The sequence below is a fragment of the Ambystoma mexicanum genome, chromosome 7p (assembly GCF_040938575.1).
Source record: "Ambystoma mexicanum isolate Mex_15411 chromosome 7p, UKY_AmexF1_1, whole genome shotgun sequence".
NCBI lineage: Eukaryota > Metazoa > Chordata > Amphibia > Caudata > Ambystomatidae > Ambystoma > Ambystoma mexicanum.
In genome coordinates, this window is record NC_090939.1 from 299,504,710 (window position 1) to 299,526,599 (window position 21,890).

Below are 21,890 nucleotides of genomic sequence, written 5' to 3' on the forward strand. Positions count from 1 at the left end.
ACAAAATTCGATCCTTTTGTTTTCTGTCGAATTGACTCGACCCTTTTGTCATTCGACCCTTTTGAGTCGAAACTTTGACCGGACACCAAAACTCTTTAATGAGACTGTCCGGGCCTGCAGCTTTTCCTTTGGGCAAATTGATGATTACCACCATGATCTCCTCAAGTGCAATGAGGGCCTCAAGGTCCACCCTAGTCTGAGTGTTAAGGCGTGACACTGGGATCTCTTCTAGCAATGACTGAATAGATTGTTCCCCTCTAAATGGGCCTGTAGTGTAGAGTGTTTTGTAGAAGTCACGGAATGTCCCGACCACCTCAGCATCTGTCCATTTAGTGTTACCACATTCATCCAGAATACAGTCCACCTGGGTCTGCCCTCTCTCTGCCTGTACTAGTCTCACCAGAGTTCTACCTGGTCTGTCACCCTCCCTGTCAGGGACGTCATTTCACCAAAATGCCAGGGGTCGCGGAAGTGACATCACACAACCTTTGACCTCTGATGACATCACAGGAAGTGATGTCATTTGACCCCTCCCCCCAAAAAGTGACATTACGGGAACCATCGTTAAAAAACCTACATGTAATCTAGCACCGAGCGCCCACTGTACTGGTTCCAGCAGGAATGCTCTCTACAGGCCCCATTAGCTTACACACCAACATTACAAACAACAACATAGTCTTACATCCTACGCGGACATTGTGCATAACCTTGCAAACACTAGCTAAGCCCTGCAGCACCGTGGCAGTCAGGTGAGTGGAACAATGCCGGCGTCGGTTCAAGGATTTAACTAGTTGGCAAGCCCCATTGGAAAGCTGTTTAACCTAAGGTGTGGCGGCCAGCACACTAACCTAACAATGCAAGTTCCCCCCACCACCCTATCTTGTGCTCAGCCAGCGTGGAGCAAAATACCATCAAACCAGTAACATCGCTGCACCTAACCAGCAGGGACCCCTTCCATAAAACTCGAAAAATGCACTGTTGTACCCCTATAAAAATTCCCACGCAACTCACTGCAAACCCTTTGGGCATTGCTAACCAGCAACGCTATATAGGGGTAGCTCCTGCTACCCCTAACTTCCACTTTGGTGCCACTGGCATTTCACCAATGTGTTTATATTTCCATATGAATATATTTATAACGCGCCTTGAAACACTTGTGTATAGGCGTTTTATAAATGCCATATCATATCATACATTTTTGAAGCATTTGTCTGCGTGTGGCTCAGCGCAGGCTCCCATGGAAGAAAGCGCAGAGAAGCCGGGGGATCCCAGCACAACACACGCCGAGCTGACTTTTGCATCGACCACGGAGGTATCCCCTTTAACACTATCACACCCTCAGCGCCCTTCAAAGCCATTCGTATTGCCTGATGGTAGGAGATAAGCAAACCAAATAAGACAGTGCCAACAGCGGGTAAGCTGGGGGCACGCCGCTGTGCTTCTGTGTGATATGCCACAGCCTTTCACAGCACTGGGCTTTCTGGGGGGATAAACCCACAGGGGAGGCCGCATGGATTATTATAATTATTCTTTTATAACGCGCTTAATACCGGAGATAGGCTTCTAAGTGCAGGATCGGGATTCGAGCCTGGACTGCGCGCGTTGCTGAGAGTTCCCCCGTCCCCCTCAGTAATCGTGGGCAATGCCCGGGCATATCCCCCTGCTGCCATTCACCATGCCCTAGCCCAGCTCCTTGCAAAATTAAAAGACCTGGGTGCACTGTACCATCCTCCCACCAGGCAGATTTACCAAGTCTAGCTGCTAAGAGAGTGGATGAATGATTGAATTGTGGATAAGTGGCTCTGTTCCCTGCCTTCCTGGGCTGGAGATAGCAACTTACCCCCCTCTGTGTGCACCCCCACTCTCTGTGCACACCTTTACATTGAATAACCATTTCGCGGGCATGCATTATTGAATGGTGATTAAAAGCAGCGCTGCGAGCTGAATCCCCCAGATTCAAGGTGCTAGTCCACCTCACTGCGTGAACGCTTGCACAGTAAAGAGCCACTCCCTGTGCACATCTCTGCACCCTACGCCCCGTGCTCAGCAAACTCACCCTGCTTGCCCCCGTTCTAGCGCCCAGCAGCGTGCCTGGCATTCCTGCCCTCCATTCCCCGCCAGCCACCCCCGCCCCGAGGTTGCGCAATCGCGGAAGAAGTGTAAGGGATGCCGGTGTGCCATGTGCTGCGGGCAAGTCGGGGCTTGCAGCTGGCATGCTAGAGTTTCTGGCGGGGCTCCGGGAGGGACAGACAGGGAGCTTAACACTTAATACCCTGGCAGATAGCGAGGGGCTAAGGGTGAAACTCTGGCACCATTCCCTGCCCGTGGCCCACGTGTCAGAGGAGCTGCCCTCCCCTGGAATCCCCTGGGCACTGTCACTATCCCGCCCTCAAGGCACTACACGCTGAAGGCAAGACCCACATCCCCGCATAGCCAGGAGCACCGCAGGTATCGAAAGCATGCATGCCCGCTTTACATTCAAAATAAGACAAAAACGGAGAAATAATCACAGCACTTTACGCTTTTTGAACTGAAAGCACCTAAGAAAGTGGAAATGAAAAACAACTGGTATTTATTGCCATCCTCTGTAAGAACAGCGCCTAGATGCCTTCCGGTTAGGTGCGCTATACACATTGCAAAATAAATGCATTAAAATGCAACGCAGCCGCTGCGCCCATGTCTTTCGGCCACTCCTCTCTTGTTCGGTGACAGTGACAGTGACCTCTAGGGCGTTAACGCGGCCACACACATGCCACTCGTCACAGTTCTGGTGCAAACCCGACTATTTTAACAGGGCACTTTAAACAACATTGCTTTCCAATGGGCCAAGGCCCACTTGGGCAGGCATACCGCTGTTGCCGTGGGTCTCGCCCGGCCCCACGCAGTGGGAGCAGATGACGACTGTCTGGGCTATCAAGGGTCTTTCTGTGTAATTATGAAAAGCCGTTAATAGCCCGCTCACAAACCATGCCTTCTGCTCGAATGTGTGGTGTGACGTTAAGCGGCGGGATGGGGGATAGTAAAGGACATGTGTATGTTGGGTATGATATGATACAGTATTTATATCGCGCCTATACACAAGTGGGGTATGAATGCACACGGTGTAGTTTTCCCAATGTCCGTGCCAACTCAAGAACCTCCAATTGTATTGGATGTGACAACCTTGCATCAGTTCACATATTGATTTAATAGTATCAAAAGATAGCGTACTTACTGAAGCACTGCAAGTTGCCTGCTGCAGAATGCCGTGTGTCCTCTCTCTGCCTGGATATTATGTGCACATGTACTCTGTTAATGGAAAGGAAATTCATTGCAAGTCCGTCCTGTCCGTGCTTGATTAAATGGCCCTTTTGTGAATATCTAGCTTGCTACATACTCAGAGGAGCTTAATGAGCCGCGCACAGACCAGGATTCACATTTCCCCTCCCAGGAGTTTTAATTGTTGCAGGGTCACGGAAGGGCAGGGATGTTTACTCAATCAGTGGCGCCAGCACGGCAGCCGCAGTCCGACACTTGTAGACACAGCTTTTGTGAAATTGTAAAAACAAGAACGACCAGGCGGAAGAATAGGCATTTTCTTCCTTTTTCATCTCGATGAGAAAGGGCAGCCTGCCTTCGCCATGGCCTGTGATCATTGAAATATCACGTTTTTCAGTTCGAGCTTCGGTCCGTGAAAAAAAAAAAAAATGCTTTCAAAAAAAGAAAATACAGCGGTCGCAAGGGAACCACAGAGGTCGCAGCCCACAGACCCAGAGGTCGCAGTAGCGACCTCTGGCGACCCCCAAATGACGTCCCTGCTCCCTGTATCTTCTATCCGCCTGCGGGCAGGAGAAATAATGCATTTCCCTCTGAACATGTGCCTCAAATTTTTCCAATTCCGTCCGCATTTGTACTAGAAGCCAGGGATATGGGGAACTGGAGTATTCAATCTTGAGCTTTTTCAGTGTGGCCGCAGAATCCCCCCGAGTCCTTCATAATGCTTTTGAGGACTCCAGCTTCTATCGACATCGCCATGCCCCTAATGTGGACCTTGAAAGCCTGCCATCTAGTACCCACGGAGGTGGAATCTACCGCATTACAGGTGAAAAAAGTCTCAATGTCAGACTTAATTTCTGCCCAGAATACTAGGGCCTCATTACACGGACGGCGGTAAGGGTTTACCGGTACCAGTAAGGTGCACCGGTACCGGTAAACCCTTACCGAATTACTACGAGGTCCCTTTGCGGGTTGGTACTTTAACGCCTGCTGTTTAGATGCCGTTAAAAACCAACCCGCAAAGTGACCATGGTGCTAATTACGGTACCGCAATTTGCGGCACCGTAATTAGCGCCTTCCCCATTCCCATAGAGCCCTATGGCGCAAAAATGGGAAAGGGGAATTACCGCCCCGCCAACCTTGGAATAGGGCGGTAATTCCCCTTTCCTCCAAGGCGGTGCCGGTATTTTACTGGCATGGACCAAGGTGCTAATAGCACCTTGGTCCTCCGCCTACCGTGTAATGAGGCCCTGTATCTTTCAAAGCCTCTGACTTAAACCTCCAAGCACCCCTCAAGCTGTTCCTTCCCAATTTCAATGAAAGTGTCACTTGGGAGTGATTAGACAATGTGCAAGGCTTAATATTAGTTTCAAGTACTTTCCCCATGAGTAAGCTGGATATTAGAACCATATCAATGCGGGATGACATGTTGTGTACTGATAAATAAAAGGTATTATCCCTCGTCTGTGGGTGTGACATGCTCCATGCATCGCACAAGGCTAGTGATTGTATAAGGGAAAGCAAATGGCAGGCAGCTCTGGGTTGAGGCCTGGGTGTAGCATTTGTTCTGTCTAGTTCACAGTCTGAAATCAGATTCATATCACCTCCCCATACTATGGGTATTCTACAGTAACCAGAGATGATCCTCCCAACAAGTAAAAAAACTCAGAGGAGTTAACATTAGGGCCATATGTGTTAGCAAGAACTAATTCAGTTCCTTATAGGACACAAGTACTTCCACTCAGGGTCAATGTGTACTTTCTTTTCTACACATTTTAGGGCTTTATGTATGAGTATCATGACTCCCCTGAATTGCGACGAGTAGGAGGTGAAGTACCTATTCCTTCCCCATGTACGGGCAATACTTCAACATTTCCCCTCTTTAGCATGGGTTTCCTGCAGTAATAAGACATTTGCCCTGTGTCTTTGTACATAGGATATTACTTTCCGTGTTTTAGTGAAGTTCCCCAGACCATGGACATTCCAAAACAAAATATTCAGCTGTTGTGCCATAACATATGTGTTATTACATAATTTACACTGTGTGGACCATTAGTACAGTCTTCTGTGCATCATATGAGCCTGCCTTTTGGGCACTCAATTGCCGGTGTTTTAAGTTTTTTTATCTCCACAATTTACCTGAACTGCGCACCTGGCGCACAACCATATCTCACTGTAATACTAGGCCAACCTCCCCCTCTCCCTCCCCAACTGTCACCCCCAATCTGCAGTGCTTGCTCCCACCTTCAGTGCCCTCCCCAACCTAGCAGTGTAAAACCCTCTCCCCCCACCCTGTGGCCTACCCCAACATGGTCCACTTCCTGTATCATAACACAACATTAACTTAGCAGCTGCTGCAGGGTTAGCTGCTGCGGCGCCTTCCACAAGTTTATTGCAGGATCATTGACTCAAATGTGTTTGTGGTGGTGGTGAGTTGCGTCTCGGGTACTATATGCTCGTCATGGAGTTAAGGGCATTGATGGTATGATTCTAAGGAGGAGTTCCTTTTGATCGACTGAGGTACGTCTTCATCCTCTTGCAGGTTATCCGGGACTGATATCTGAGCCTCTATGAATTTCAATGGCTCATTCGGGACGGTAAAAAAGTTAATTTTGCCTCAAAATTGAAATTCTTGTCGAGCAGGAAACAGTATTGGATGTTGTGGGTTTGAAGTAGTTTACTGGTGTCTTTCCTGTTGGACCGAGACGGAGAAATCTGGGAAAAGCTGTGTTATCTTGGAGTCTTGTCAAAGTTCTTTTCTATCTCTATCAGAGGCGATCTCTGTCACGAAAACTACGAATCTTCGTGATAATGGGTCGTGGAAAGTTGCCTGGCTTTGGTTTGGAGCCCAGTGCCCGATGGGCCCACTCCACTGCGAAGAATGGGGAGAGCACTGGGGTTCCCAGAAGGTCTCTAAGCAAGTTTTTCACTGCCTATTCCATGCCTTCAGTTAATGCATCCTCAGGGACCCCAACAATTCTGATGTTGTTTCTCCTGGAGCGTGATTCCAAATCATCACAGTTGGATTTCACCATTTTCATGTCTTTCACAAGAGTTGTTACTGTGTTGTGGAGGCCTTGTACTGTATCTTCCTGCACTCTGCTCCTCGCTTGAGCCTCCTTTCTTTTTGAGATCAAACAGGAGCCCTCTAATGAGGGTTGCCTCGAGGGAATTAGTTAGAATTGTCCGGAGTGCGCCAGGCCTGAGGGTTCAGGGGTCTGGCGCAGTCAGGTCCCCTCTGCACTTCCTCTATGCATCGGCAGAATGACTGTTACATTGGACTCGGCCGTGGGACCGCCAGTACAGCAGTGTCCGAGGAGTAGGTAGGCTGTTGTTATTTCTGGTGTATGGTGACCGCAGTTGCGGCCCAGTCTCTGGATGTGGTAGTGCAGTTCTAGCCTTTAAATTTGGTGCGACTTGCTTGTACCTGGCTTGTGGGGTCCCGTCTGCGCTGTCGGTTTTGGCCGGCTTAGCTGCCTGTCGCCCTGGCGGGTGTAGCTGGATGGGCACGGGAGATTGTGCGGGTTCCTGGTGCACAGATCACGGTGCACAATACTGCTCTACCTATGACTGGAGGTTGTATTTGTTTCAGCCCTGCAAGGTGGCAGGCATGCTGTTTGGTCCCTGTGTGTGGCCCGCAAGAGTATAGATTACCAGCCTGGATGGTGGAGGTCGGATCAGGCTTCAGGGGTGGTGGTCATGGGTGGCGGCATTGCTGGAATGTCTGATATTGAAGATCACACAGGCTGATCAGTGTGAGGGTGGACAGCATTGGCAAGCAGGGTGTGGGATTGGATGCTGTTGCAGGTCCAGTCTCTTCCTAGAGGTGGGGGGTTGGTGCACTTGTGTTGAGGGACGCTGGCAGTATTATGAGGGACGCCCGCAGGGGGAATTTCACAGTCCTGGGGTGCGACACACAATGATAGTCCTGCACAGCCAATGCGTCTGGATCGCCTGCCTTGGTCGGTCGGTCCGAAACTGCAATGCGAGAGGTCAGCGAGGTCTCACCCTGTACTCTTCTCCGATCGTGTAGTGTCAGCCGATGTTGGTGACCACTACCTCCATAGCAGGGTGGAGGCTCCAGTGTCCATTGCTCACGCAGTCATGTCACCCCAGTGCTCCAGCACCTCCTACCACTCAGAGCGGAGCAGATCGTAACTGCTCACCGTGGGTCATACCGTTCTCAGTTTTTCACCCCACTGGGACCAGTAGGTCTGGGTTGCAATGGGAGCCGATGCCCCGAGTTGGGGTAGATAAGGATCAATATTGTTGCCACCAAACACAGTTTCAGATGGGCCGTTAGCGGAGCTCAAATACTAAGCAGTCATTTTGCTGGCTGCTCAACAGCACCACCCTTTATGTCTTTTTTTTAAAGAAACTGTCTCCATTGCTGCAGAAATAGGGGATAAAGGAAAGCATAGAACAGGTGTGGGCACTCAATGATGGAGACTAAAAAATGAGGTTTTGCAAGAATGACTAAAAAATAATACTTGGACACAATGAGTTTTAACAGCTAAATGGGTAAAAAGAAAAAATGTCACTTGCATACTTAATAAATCAGTGTAGCTGTGTATGGAAATATCATGAAGAGCAAAGAGTAGATGAACAGTTTATTTAGTTTCTGTTTCAGCATTTAAGGGTGTTATCTGTGGAAGAAGCACACTATAAGTTGGCCAGTGACAGATGTTTGTGTTACAACTTGTCTACACATATCAATTTTACATTTAAAAAGTATGAAGATTAGATGTACTCCTCTTAAAAATACTTGAAGGTCTAGACATGAGGGATACAGTAACTGTCATGCATCTGGATTTCTTCTAATAATTAAAAATATATGAAAGTTTAAAAAACTGTAAAACACAGCGATGTAGATAATATATCTAACAGGGTACTTTCAGATTAGGTAAAGGATTTAGGCATAAGATTGTGTATTAACTGATTACATCATTTAAAATGTTTCATACAGAGTAACATAACAAGAATTTTTATTAATGCCATGATGTGTCCTTTTGTGTAATGACAACTGTGGCATTAAATTCACAGATCAAAAAGACATTCAAATTATGATATTGGCATTTTCAGAGTTCAACATGAATTATTGACTCACAAAATCGAATGGATTAAATTGATATGTTCTGAGTGAAAGGATGGAGCAGGCTCATGCATCCAAGAATGTAGAGCATCAGGGCCATGCGAGGGGGGATAGTGGCCCCTCTTAAGTGGCTTGGGCCATGACTGAAGTCCATGCCCTGGTCAACGGAGCCAGAGGGCAAGTGGGCAATGGCCATGACCAGCAGCCATTGTGCTGACCATTGGGCCCAACGGCCGGTTCTGGGATTCTGGTGTCAGGGCCTAAATGCTTTGCCTAGGGCAAAATGTCCACTGGCCATAGCCTCTTGACATGACCCATAGTTCCATTGGGTGGTTCAAGGAGCCCTGGTGTGTGCCAAATATCCCACCCAGTCAAAGTAGCCACTGGACATGGATGCCGGACATGCTTTGTCGGATTACCGTGTGGTAGGAGGTTGTCGGGGTAGGATCGAAAGGCAGTTTGCGGGTTCACAGGAAAAGGACAAAGACCATACCCCAATCACCTCGCCAAAGTGAGCATATAGTCATAGGTTATGCTCACATGTGATATCTGCGATGCCAAAGGTGGTGTGTTGGGTGATGTCATCAGCAGTGCCATGCTGGGGCTGAGTTTTAGTTACTTTATGAACCATAACTGATGAATTTTCGCGGGCTTTGCTGTTTTGTGCTGCAACTACAATGTCACTTTAGCAAAGATGTTTCACTGAATTGCAATGCTTTTTTTAAAGTTAAACTAACGTCCCTTTCAGAAAGATTATTCACTCAATTCCCATGGCCATGCAAGGGTCCCTTAATCATAACACCCTTTTAAGGGAAGTGTTTACACTAGCTCAAAGTATTTTTTTATAGCTACTTAAATAGGTTTATGTTCCAAATTCTTTTACTGCATGTTATTGTCCACTTTCTACCACTTGATGCCATTAAGTTGGACCCACTGTATTCACAGAGTAAGCACCATACCCATGGGTTGCATCAATGGCGAGCTCATTGGCCGCTATCCATGGTTTTAGACGGATGGCCCTTTTGTGGACTACCTGAAATGGGTGTAACTCTGTTTAGCCTAATACCTGAATTACTGTACACGCCCCTTTAACTGTACATTACAATGGGATTACCTATTCGTATGTAGGATGTGTTTTTTTAAGTTATATGGGCCATGTCGAGGACTGTAGAACTTGAATGAGTCTTCAAATAAAGTTTATATCAGAAAATAAATCAATCACATGTTTTTTTGATTGCCAGCAAACTTCTTAATATAGCACTCAACTGCCATTACATGATGTTTTTTTTAAATGAAACTATTCGATTCATCACTGCGAACCTCTGCTCTCACCAATCTTACATGTCCTAACAGCAAGTGCCCTGACAGCTGAGGTCATGTCTTATTGTATTTCAGAGAAGGAAGAGGTAATCCAGAAGAAGCAGTTAAAAATTAAAAAAATGGCAGATGGAGGCACCAGCGAGAGTGTGAAGGAATGAAGGAAGTGTGAAGGAAACCTGAGGAAATTGTGGTTGATAAATTGCCAGTCAACTGACGCTTTTGTCACTGAGTTCTGGTTTGGGAAATCCTAAAGGCCAAGCCAAGCATGATCATACCAAGGGGATTCCTGGAAAATACAAATATGTTTTCTTTGGGCATTTGTATAGTGCCTTTTTACCATTGGTATGATCGCAAAGCGCTGTGGGTTGAACGTACTCGGGGACCGTAGTCCAGGTCACTGGAGGGAGTGAGATAGTAAGTAGTCCATGTGTGCACTCTGTATTTGTCCATTCAGGCCGAATTCTCGTTGTGGGTAGCTTCATTCTAATGCTAAGAGTGATGTGAACGTTGTATGAGATCAGTGGTATGTGTGCAGCAAGGCCATTTTGTCTTGGGAGTAGCTGCATTTTAGCAGAGGTGGTGCTTGTATGTAAGATTATGTGTGCTGCTACGCCAATTCTTTTCATGGGGGATAACTGTATTCTAAAGATTGTTGAGGTGTTCATAGTGGTGTATAATTATATGTGCAGCTATGCTGATTTAGTCGTGGAGTATAGCTGCATTCTATTGTTCGTTGGTGCAGAGTAGAGAGTCAGTATATTGGTATGTGTAAGTATCTGTGCAGTTGGAAGAGGTCCCCTGTTCCCGATTACCTTCCTGTGCCTGCCGAGGTATCTGTTGCTCCCTATTTTAGAGGTCTAGTGCTTTAGTTCTCCTGGAACATTCTCGGTCTAGAGTGGAGTTCTGTTTGCCAAGCTTGGCTGTATCTTCTCCCGGGTTAACAGTGTCATCACATATTCCTTTAGATGTTCTAGGATGGCCATACTCAACACTAGTTGATGTCGAGGGCAGCAAAACTGACTGCCAGTGGAGGCAAAACCTCTCATTGTATAACTCCTGGTGCATACCGCTCCTGCACATTCTGCCTGCCATGCTGTAACAGCTGACCGGTTTTTGCCTCTTACGAAGATGTTGTGCATTCAGTGCGATGAGGGTTTTGTCCATGTGGCAATAAAGACTTGTCGGGGCCAGTGGCCCCTTACCCTATATTTTTGTATTCTTTTTTGACCTGGCATTAAAGGAGCATGTTTGAGTCCCCCTGCCCCCCCACCTCCTGTTTAACAAATTTAGTTTTCTATTTTGTAATAATTTGTAATCCACCAAAAAACAAAAAGCAGAAACGGAACAGCTCTTTTCAGAACCACCATTTCTGCCCCAAAAGTAGAAACATATGCATAGACCAAGGATATGGATTTCTGGTCTGTCGTACTTGTGTTTCTTATGGATGTAAAATAGTCACACAATATTGTCAGTAACAGAAACTATGACATAACAGAACATTCTTTGTCAGTAGTGGTATTTCGGAGCGGGCATAGTTAGCCCTCGGTCAGTAGCTCTTGCATACAATGACTTGATAACTTGCCTAGCAAGTAGCAATATGAACAGGCCCAACATTTGCATGGAACTATAGTCTGGAAAATAAAAGAATTGGTTGCCTCTGTTGATACTGGATGGTAATCCCTAAAAAAACCTGGTCAATGCATCATTCAGGATGGCAACACTACCAGTCACATTAAGTTGCCCATGTGCTCTTACCATCAACAATGTTCCACACCACAGGTTCATATTGTCATAAATACAGGCGGATTGTATGCTTGTGTCTTCAGAACTGTAATCTCAGATTCTACCACTTACATTTCATGCTTGCTAGTCCTCAGTCCTATTCCCTCAGTTTTTTGTTTGCCTCAAAGTACTCCCTATGGTAGATTCCAGTGCATCATTGAGAATAGGTACCTGGCAGAAACATGGCGATTTTTAAAACAATGTTATGATCCTAGATGTGAAAACAAGGAAAGGCGCACACACTCTGTCACTGTGACACCCCACTTTCACATATGCAGTAAGTAACCTGCTAGATATTTCATCGTACAGAAATTACACTCTTTTATACCTATAAAAAAGAGACATCTGTTTTGTCCCATTGCCATGCCCTCTAGCTGGAGTGGCCTCAGTTCTAGAAGACATGATCAACTCTCCTTTAGAAGGTTGATAAAGAAGAAGGCTAATACTGCATGCTTTTGCTACATAAACTTTATCTATACAATTCGACTATTCCTCTATATTTAGCATGCAAATACTATCTGTGCAGTTCAATATAAAATCCAAAATAAATACCATAATCAGTGATTTAAAGGGAGATTTTTTTAAAAATAGAATCAAAACAACATAAAACAACCTAATCATTAAACACTAGAGTAAAGGGAGAGAAATATACACATTAAGAGTTTCAGAAAAACTCTCCATGTGTAAGGACCAGAAAACAAGCCTGCTCTGCCTATGCCCCAAGACAATGGAACCTCCTCCCCGCAGCATCAGACTCGCCTCCACACTCCTACAATTCAGAAAAGATCTCAAGACCCACCTCTTCAAGGAATCTCTCTGCTGCAACACGTAGGCCCTCACATTGCCCCTTGCACCACCTGATTCGCTAGACACCGGCCACCTCTCTACTCCCTGCCATTCAGTAAGGTGTACCCCTCCTCTGTGCCCCCCTGTATACACCCCACTGTATATCTGTTCTGTTGTTACCTCTAAAAATCTCTGCGTTTTGCATCTGCATCTGCACTGTTGTATACCTCTGTAAAGCGCTCCGTTATGTATCTGTATTGTTGTATAGCTCTCTAAAGTGCTCCATTGCTTCTCGAAGGTAGGTCAGGGCTCATTAAATACCATACTTTTAATCGAATTAATAAAGAGTTAAACTGGGGAACAGGAAGTAATCAATAGGCACATTACTTTTGGGAAACATGGAAGAGATACTTTATCGTAATGATGCCCATGAGAATAAAATAACACGGATACAGCATTACTTGTCAGTCCCTGGGCTCACACATATATCTGCCAATGTCAATGCCACTCAAGCACATGCCAGATGACCTTGCCAGGGTGCCCTTTGCTTTCAGTGGCATTATATTGCATGACGCTACTAACTCACCCCTAAGTGGTTTCTAGCTTGGGAAATACAAGATGGTCATGGAAGCGAGTGCTACAGACTGCATGGTGGCTACAATATGGGAATGAATGCAACTGCGTTATGTGGCATTTTCTAGTTCTACATGGGTTTGCACAATACCAAATTTGGCATCACATGGCCCTGCAGATGAAAAGGTAATAGATCTGCTTCAGTTGTGCTGCAAGATGGTGTAAGTCATGCCACAGTAAAATGACTAAGAAAGTGATCAGGAATGGACATGAAATACGCTGCATATATAATCTCGAGACCTGATGTAGAGTGAAAGCATACACTGCCATTTACACCCATTTGATTTACAGTACCTTAAAGAACAACAAACGAATGGCATACAGCGTGTGACAGCTGCAGCATCTTGCTTCTGTATATATTTTCAGAAGTTGGAGCAGGACTCCGCTTACCAGTATAATACACGTTAACGGAAGCTAAAAGAAATGCATATGGCATGCACTGCAGTCATTGGATTTCGGTGCCCATCTGCTGCTGCCCGGAAATTGGAAAGTGTCAGGAGTAATTTGTGACAAGAATGTTGATGAACAAGGAGAAATGTACCTGTATGTGGTGGAGTTATGGTGCAAACTAGGAGACAGCAGATGCACCATAAAGAACAGGGCCTTACAGAATGGGATGTTTGGTTGTATTGTTATATGTAAACATATTGGATACTTGTAATCCCTTTCCATGTTTTTGCATCTGTGGCTATGTGGTTTGCATTTACTGTGGGTCAGTGATGATAAGGAACATATTACAGTTAGCTTACTAGTGCAGACTCTTAATACCACTGCTGGGGTCTGAAATTGGAAAATGCACGAAGATTTGGTGCAAATGGACCTATTTCGAACGCAGGAACAATGACTGTTGCCTCTATGCTATTTCATATGAGCATCTAAAGTTGAAAGGTTCTCCCATGGTTTATGAAACTTCTGACTCTATTTCTATTCATTTCCATTTTTAGTTGGAGGGCTGAAATCAAAAAGAAAGACCTTTGTATGGTCAATTGACAACCAAAACCTGGAAACGGTTGAGTCAATGATCTATCTCGGATTAAGAATAAACAAAAATGTAAAACGATATTGGCCAATATAACCTGATCATAGACAAACTGGTAAAATTAACAAATCAGGGAATAACTCTCCATAGAAGATATGAGAAATACTCCACAATCCCAATTTGGACCTTTTACAAACAAAAAGTGGTGGCTACCCTGACATACGGCGCTGAATCTCTGCTCAACTTGAAGTGGGAAACCTGGGATGTCATCAAAGCTTTTTTTTTTGTGGAGGATCCTAAGACTGCCAAACTGTCTGGCAATTTCAACAATAAGGCAGGAACTAAGACTACAATCTCTAAGATCGATAGTACTGTGGAAAACCATTTCCTTCTACAGGTGTATACGAAGTGTATTTTGGACTCTCCACCAGCGCCTTTTGAGATCTTGGCAAAATCATCGGGTGGAGAAAGAAATAAACTTCTGCAACTATGGAAGAAGAAATGTTTGATGGTTCTAGCGCAGTACAATATAAAAGAAGAGACTCTCAAAATAAATCTGAACAAAGCAAAGAAAATCCTACAAGAAAACGATTGGGATGAGACGAGCATACGGAAACAGGAAAATAAATTATGCCACAATATCATCTGGGAGCAGAAAGCATTAAACAACCTCCCACCTTATCTGAGGAGATTTCCATCGTCCCATTATAGAGACCTTCTGATGCGCTGTAGACTCAATATTCTACCAACCAAAGAGGTGCAACTCCAACGAAAATTGATTGAGCCACAAGACTCAATGTGTCGATACTGCGAAAATCACAATCTAATTGAATCAACTAGGCACCTGGCATTATCCTGCCCAAAACTAATGGAAAAACAAAAGCTATGGTTGGGAGACTTTGTCACACGCATTACCGCAGATACAGAAGAAGAATATTGGGAGAGACTGATGACAGTGGAAAAGCTGGGAAAAACACTCGAGGTGCTCAAATTTATTGAACATCTCTTGGTAAGGAAGACGGCTGATTGACTGGGCGCCGACCAGATGGACAATTGACCTGGCCAATTACAAAGGTCAATTAACCGATCAACCCAACTTAACTGAAACTCATCACCATGGTCTTCCTACCCCGTCTAGCATGTTCCCTCTATTAGGCCAGCAAGAGGTGACACAAATTTAGACGGACCAAGATGGAGCCTTGCTTTTCTTCTTTCTTTTCGAAGGATGTTTTGTATCATGTTATGTTAAAGGTTAAGAAAATTTTAACCATAAAACATTAATAAAAAAAAAATAAAAAAAAAAATGTGTAGTTAATGGCTGACTTGATTTCAGGAAATCAAAAAACTCCTTTACATATGCGTTGAATATATCATTTTGAGGTTACTTCTATCTACAATGCTGTGTGCTTAATGATGACAGTATTATGATTACATAGGTATATATGGCAGAAAGAGAGGAATACATAGGTAGCAATTTTATTTCATTATCAGGGATGGATTTGGCAAATATTGTGCCGGACATAATGTAGACTGGTGAATGACACCTGGTAATAGGAAAGGAACTGACAGATATTGATACATGTGAGGCTATGACATGCGTGATTTGATGTGATACTGGTACATATCTAGGATTGTGATTTTCTGGAGCAATTGAATATAGACTTAGTGTATTGCTGAACCTGTATTCTGTTATTGTTAGCGATAATGGGTGAGTGGAGTCATATCTATACTGTCAACTGGATGGGAAGGCTTGTATTCTTCTGAGATGCGAAATTCCACTCCTTTACGTGCTAACTGGCTGTTTGCTCTGTAAAGGCCCCTCTGCTACATTGATACCAAATGATAATATGGTGGTCGGGTTTGGGAGTATTAATTACTGTAGTAGAGAATAGAGACTAACGGGAAATGTATTACATACTGCGGTCAAATGTGGTGCATATCGAATGTTATGAGCTCTTCAGTGACTATATCCTTAAGGGAGAGAATAGACTTCCTTGATATATTTAGCTTTTATGGATATTTCCTTTGTTTTTAGATTATGAAGGTTATTGTGAACTGTATGATATGAACAACTGGAACTGGGTGAGGGTTTTTAGTGTTATTAGTGGGGTTTGACTTTATTGGATGGGAAGACTGTATATAAAGGTAGATAGGGCCATGTTATGGAAATATGATAAACGGGAGAACAGGGAAGCTGTGGACTTCAAACGAAGATGTTAATTCATGGGTTCTCAAGAATATATATTGTTTAACGGGAGTAGCTCTATATTATTCGATAGATTTGGTTTTAATGAAAAGGGTTGTGGATGTTTGAGAAATTGGGGGTTTAGATATTGTGACAATAAGTTGGGGAAAGTAGTGATGATTGTAATCATCACTACTATGTTTATTGGGGAATGGGATTACTGGTAAGTATGGTTCGGGATTCAGTATTAGTTGTATATATGCTAGCTCATTCAAGGGCTGATGGTTATCAGACTTTGCAAGATGTAAAATAGTCATGGTTCTTAAATGTTAGTCTATTTGTTTGTATTGTGTTGTTATGTTTTCTTTTTATTTTCTTGTTCTTTTTCTCACCTCTCCCTCACATTTTGTATTGCGGAATGGATTGAATTGGTGTGTTGGATATGGTATATTTGTTCTGGTTATATTAAAAACAGGTTAGTTTAGAATATTGAGGTATAAATCTGTTAACTTTTATTACATGGAATGTGAAAGGTGTTGGCTGTGCTATTAAACGACGGAAGCTAATGGCAGGAATTTGGTGGAGTAATGGAGATGTGATTTTCCTACAAGAGACTCACTTAAGTGAACAGACTGAATGTTACTTGACTAGTCCCAGATGTTTCCAATTATTATGACTCCAGGTCAAGGGGGGGTCAGTATAATATTCAGGAGGGGATATTACTAATAAGAATTGAAAAGACAATAAAGGATGGGGAAGGTCATATTTTATTGCTTGATATACTTTATGATGGTAGGAAGGTGACAGTTGGGACGGTATGTGCCCCATGCTCTCCAAATGTGCAATTTTTCACTTTATTAAGTGCTCTGCTGGATAAAATGGAAGGAGAAGTGGTAATTTTGGGAGGTGATTTCAACGTAGTGAAGGATAGCAAGCTAGACCGGAGATCAGATTGTAGGTACAATAATGAAAACGTTAGTGAAGAGTTACAGGCTTTTGCATTCAAGTATAGACTAGTTGATGTATGGTGGGAACTTCATCATGGAGAAGAAGAATATTAATTCTATTATCCAGTCCATAATTCATACTTGAGGATTGATCATTATCTTATTACTAATGAACTGCTTAGTCAGACATTGAGCACGAGCATTAAACAGAGAGGTATTTCAGATCATGCGCTGCTTGACATGCAGCTTCATGTAAAGGGCATGAGAGAGAAATCCAAAAGGTGGAGGATGCAAGCAAATATACTTAAGGATCCATTGATAGCTACAGGGTTAGAGGACTTTATTAAGAACTACTTAGAGGAGAATGAAGTCTCTGTTGATATTAAAATCGCTTGGGACTGTTTTAAATTGGTGTTACGAGGTGAATTGATAAGCAGAATGAGGCGGTTAAGAAGTTACAAAAGACTTGTGAGATTATAGATGCAGAATTGAATAAGATAACATTTAAAAAACTAGAAGGCTAAATGAGGAACTATGTACATACATTGGCGGGAAAATACTTATTTTATACGAAACAAAGGTTTTGGGAACTCAGCGATAAAAATGGTAAGTTGCTGGACAATAAACTTAAAATGATGATTGATACGTGTGTTTCTTCCATACAAACTAAAGAAGGGGACACTTTGCATAGGAATATGGATATTTTGTGAGTATTTTTTAGACTTCTATATGTGGTTGTATAGGGAAAAACTCTCTCTAAGTGAAGAAGACCTAGGTAACTCTTTTGATAAAATTACTGTTTCGGAGTTATCGGCTGAAAAGAAAATTAAACTTGAAGCTATGATTGATGTTGCTGAAATCTATAATGCAATATTACAGTTGAAGGAGGGAAAGGAGGGAAAGTCACCAGGGCTAGATGGCATTGTTTCAGAATTTTATAAGATGTTTGTGACTCAGCTATCGCCAATTTTATGTGGGATCTTTAATAATTTTATATCATCAGGGGTTTTCAGTGACTCGATGAAGGATGCATTGATCATTGTTATTCCAAAGTCGGATAAAGATCTTAAAAGATGCAGGAACTATAGGCCAATCTCTTTGTTGAATGTGGATCTTAACATTTTTACCAACATTTGGGTGAATCGGCTGATTAATCACAGGTGGGTTTTACTCCAGGAAGGTTTGGTTATGATAACATAAGGATTGTGTTGAATGTTATTGGGGTGCAATATGGTAAGGAGTCGAGTGGGATTATAGGTTTTTTCGATGCTGAAAAGGCATTTGATGACTGTTGAAGATGGGGTTTGGTCCAGTATTTATGCAAATGATTGATTGTATTCATCATAATGTTAAGGCAAAGGTATTTGTTAATGGTTTGATTTCTGGATCCTTTCCTCTATCTGAAGGCATGCAACATATTTTTGTTCAATTTGGCGTTAGAACCATTAGCAGCATACATCAGATAATGTGAGGAAATTAAGGGACTTTGTGTCGGAAACACAGAAGTTAAACTGATGTCCTATGCAGATGATATGATGATTTTCCTGTCAAATCCTGATATATGTGGAACCATGTTGAAACAAAGGTTTGAAGAAGTGGGAAAGCTGTTGGGACACAAAGTAAATTTCCTGTGTCTAGGACATGCGATAATGGAATTTTGAGGTCCTGGAATTGTAAATGGTCTCCCGGGGGTGTTAAATATTTGGGTATAAATATAATTGGTGATTTGAACAAAATTGTTCTACATAATATTGATAAGGTATTATATATTTTACAATCATTACTGCTATTGATTTATAAGAAACAATTGCTGAAGATTGACAAACTTTTTCAATCCTTTTTATGGGGACTTGGCAAAAGACCTCGTATCCCTAAATATATATTGATGCAAAAAGTTGGAGAGGGTGGGTTTGGCTATCCGTATTTGGTAAAATACTATGAGGCCTTTTTGCTCAAGAAGAGTTCATAATATTTTAAAGAACAGAATGTTAAAGGACCAATTTGGTTACGTATGGAAAGAGAGACTTTTGTGCCATATCCCTTAGATAACTTTTATACTATGGGAAAGTTGAGAAATGAAAGGCTAAAATTGCAACCAATTGCTGAGACTAGACAGGCTCTATGGTCATGGTTTAGAGAAAATGAACAAAGTTTTGGTTTCAGTCAGGATGCGTCTATAAGGCATAATGAGACATTGCAACTCAATAATAGGTGTTTGCATTGGTAAAGTTGGATTAGAAAAGGCATATTAAATTTAAGTGATTTGTTAGATGGAAGTAGACTAGTGCAATTTGAGGAGCTGCAAGGTAAGTATAATTTAGGAAATAGAGAACAGAGTAGATATCTGGATTTGATTTAATTAATTAATCAAAGAACGAGTATGGCTGGTGATTCATTGGGGAAGAAACCGAAGATCTGGAAGCTGTTGATTGGGCAGGAATACAATGTGTGTACCTATATGAATTTCATGCCCATGGAGGTAGAACATGTATACGAATGTATACGAGTGCACACATTACAATTGATCGTGAGTACATAGATTACGTTTCAATTTTTTGTATAAACAACGTTCGTTTTTTCATTGGAATTGGAATAACATGTATGAAACAGTGCTTTCATTTCATTTGTACACAGTAAAGGTTAGAAATATACATAAAGCAAGTTACGTCATATAGATCTATACTTATTTAAAAAGTAATGCTCGCCGTGAAGTAGCTTCCCGATTGTGTGGCGAGACGCTTTTATGCAAATCACTGTGCGCATTGGCTCGTGAAAAGTAGAATGATTTCAATATAAATAGACGTTCCGAATGGGAAAAAGGAACATCGGCCCACATAATATATATGAATAAAGAGATTGGGCCTCATTACGACCCAGGTGGTAAGGGGTTAACGGCGCCGTAAAAGGTGGCGGCGCCGTTAACCCCTTATCGCCTAATTACGAGGTCCCTTTGCGAGTCCCCACCTTAACAGCTGGTTTTACCAGCCGTTAAGGAAGGAACCCACAAAGGGACTTTCGAGGTAATTATGGTACCGCAATTTGCGGTACCGTAATTACCACCTTCCCCATTCCCATTGAGCCCTATGGGGCAAAAATGGGAATGGGGAAGGGCCAGAATATGTCAAATCTGAAAGAAGCAAAGATCAACTGATACATGAAGGATATATATATATATATAATCTGGAAAGATTTCAGAATGAGAAAAGGTGGTGGAAATGTATTGAATACAAAAAATAAATTGTAGAGGAAGAACCTCTACAAAAGGAGAAGGCCTTTGTACAACATACACAGACTCATAATCATGAACCAAATGTAACAAAAATTGAGGTGAAAAACAAGCTATATGATTTTTTTTAAAAGGCTAAAATTGACGCAGGTACTGGCCGAAAGCTAGTGCGACAAGTGCTATGAGAGGTGCCCCCACATTTAGCAGGAGCAATGCTGTGTGGTAAATTATTAAACAAACAGGTTCAATACGAACAACGTTTAGCAAGTATGGTGCCAAAAATCCCCAAAAAAGTAAGTGTAATTGAAATGCCAGAAAATCAAAAACTATACAAGAAGTGAATTTCTTATACTTTGATAGTGGAAGTCAAGAGAACAGGTATATGATATTTGGAACTGAACAAAACTTAACAAGACTGGGGTTGTCCAAAAATTGGATGTTGGACAGAACTTTCAAAATATGCCCCAAACCATTTAAGCAACTGTACCGTGTACATGGAGAGAACAATGCAGATTTTCTTCCACTGCTATACATTCTGATGAGCGAAAAGAGAGAAAAAAAGTTACAAAGAGATTTTTGAAAACATTAGAGAGCCATTAAACAATCCATTTGAGAAAAACAAAACTTGTAGCATGGACTTCCAAATGGCTGCAATAAAAGCAATCACACATGTATTCCCCAATGTCATTGTTCAAGGTTGTTATTTTCACTATAATCAGGCACTGTGGCGCAACATGCAAAAACACAGACTATAGAAAATGTATTGCTCAGACATTGGGGGTCATTACGAGTTTGGAGGCAGCCATGGCGCTATTAGCGTCCAAACTCGGGTCCGGGTTCTCAGAAGGGACAACCTTGGAGGACCCGGTAAGTCCCCATTCTGAAAACCATTCCCTAACGGGCCTGTTATTAGCTCCCTGGTCCCTTAGCGGCTCCCGCTAAGGACGACTGGTTTTACCAGCCGGCCTTATTGGGACTCGCTAAGGGATCTCGGAATGCGGTGGTAAGGGGTTAACGGCACCGGCATCCTTACTGGTGCCATTAACCCCTTACCGCCAGGGTCGTAATGACCCCCAGTGAGTTTCAACATAAAGGGCCTCATTATGACCCTTTGCGGGACCCGACCTTAACAGCTGGTTTTACCAGCCGTTAAAGTAGGGACCCGCAAAGGGACCTTGGTGCTAATTACGGTACCGCAATTTGCCTTCCACATTCCCATTGAGCCCTATGGGGCAAAAATGGGAATGGGGAAGGGCCACGGCGGCATGGGGAATTACTGCCCCACCAACCTCGGAATGGGGTGGTAATTCCCCATTCCGCCATGGCGGACTCCGGCATGGACCATGGTGCTAATAGCACCATGGTTTAGCGCCGGAGTCCTAATGAGGCCCAATTTGTGCAAACCCTGTGTGCTTGCCTTCTTGCCAAAGACAGATGTGCTTATGGGATATCCAACACTAATGAATTAAACATATTATAAAACACATGAAAAGGAATTGGTCGACTTCCTCAATTATTATGAGGTCACAAAGTTCAGAAAATTAAATTAGATTACTGGAATTGTTATGGTGCAATATTGAATGAGTCCCCAAAAAAGAACAACTGGAAGGTTGGCATAGTAGCCTAAATTTGGCAATGGTGCATGCAAAACCTACTTTTTGGAAGTTCCTTAACGTGTTGCAAAC